At 46.5% G+C, this 1,306-nt stretch overlaps 1 long non-coding RNA gene across 1 annotated transcript; it reads left to right on the plus strand.

Annotated features, from left to right (window-relative positions):
- The first annotated feature begins 243 nt into the window (after positions 1–243).
- Positions 244–746, plus strand: LOC140697080 (uncharacterized). Its single transcript, XR_012073899.1, has 2 exons — positions 244–354; positions 478–746. It is a non-coding gene; the product is annotated as an uncharacterized lncRNA (long non-coding RNA).
- Positions 747–1,306: the final 560 nt, after the last annotated feature.

Raw genomic sequence — 1,306 nt, forward strand, 5'->3', positions numbered from 1 at the left:
GAAGGTGTGACACTGCCCCTCCCCACTAAGGTTCCTTGCCTTCTTGGGCTGTTGCAATGTGTATAGTGAAGTACTACCCAACTCTCCAAAAGGCTGTCATGAAAGGAGTTGACCCGACAGTATTTGGGTTTCCTGCGGTCAGACTCTGGCCTGACTCCAGCCAAGTTGTCAGCTTTATTTTCAGGAGTCCTTGGACAGATACGCCTTGGTCATCAGATCTATCCTACCTGTTCCCAGGGCACCTGAGCCGCTTGTTTGTAGGGTTGGAAACTCCAAGAGATTGTTTCATCACCTGCCAAAATAAATTAATCACAAGAACTCCTTGAAGCTACCTAAAATCCATTCTGGAATAAGGTGAGGTTATTAATACAGAAAATGTTCAAAATAAAGAATTAGTGGTTGGTGGTGGGGGACCATGGAGAGAATGAAGAATTTCCACAAGATCCACCTTCACTGTAATGAGAATTTGCCTTGCAGGGCTCTGTCTGCTTCCCCTTCTCCTGCTGCCTGATGATGTGCACACGTCCTTCTCAACAGCTAGAATTCTGCCTTCCTCTTCCCCTTTCCCCACCCTCCCTTGGCAAGCAACCAAGATACAAAAGAAACAACGCCCCAAACTACAAAGCATTAATGGAATATTTGCTCCAAATGAGATTTTTAAAGAGGTACTTTAAATGCAGCAAAGACCTAAGCACTAACATCAATGCTCCTGTAAGCAGAAAATAAAATCTACAAATAAAGTTTTAGTGGAAGGTATATCATTTTATTTCATTAATATTCATATTCCGAACTCATATACGCAATGGCAGGGCACTTCCTGAGATAATTTTGCTTCTAGGAAACAAACAACAGCCCCGGACCAACCTAATAAACATTCAGAACATCACCTGCACTGGGCACAGGTGTTCTCCAGTTGCCGCGTGTACTGAGGCTGGGTGGGCTACAGCTCCAAGCACCATCGTAGCTGGTGCTCTGGCTTTGCAACTGGAATGAAATGGGCTGATTTGTCCTGCCTCTGTGTGGGAGGGGACAGGGTCCCCGGGAACCTCCTAGTAATACATGTCTTCCGGCTTTACATATTTGTGGCCAAAACACTTCTCCCAGCCTCCCCTGAGTATTCAAGGACATGTAACTGTGAAGAAAGGTGCTTGAGAGTCTTCTGGCCCCTAACCCACAGCCGAGCCCTGCAGAGGCCTTTAAACCTGGACTCCAGTGACCTCCTCTGTGCAGTTACAAGGTGGTGAGACAGTGCACACACCCCATCCAGGACCAGGAGAGTTTGATTTTGTGATAAATTGGCCTGGTC

This window comes from Vicugna pacos, chromosome 6 (genome assembly GCF_048564905.1).
Source record: "Vicugna pacos chromosome 6, VicPac4, whole genome shotgun sequence".
Taxonomy (NCBI): domain Eukaryota; kingdom Metazoa; phylum Chordata; class Mammalia; order Artiodactyla; family Camelidae; genus Vicugna; species Vicugna pacos.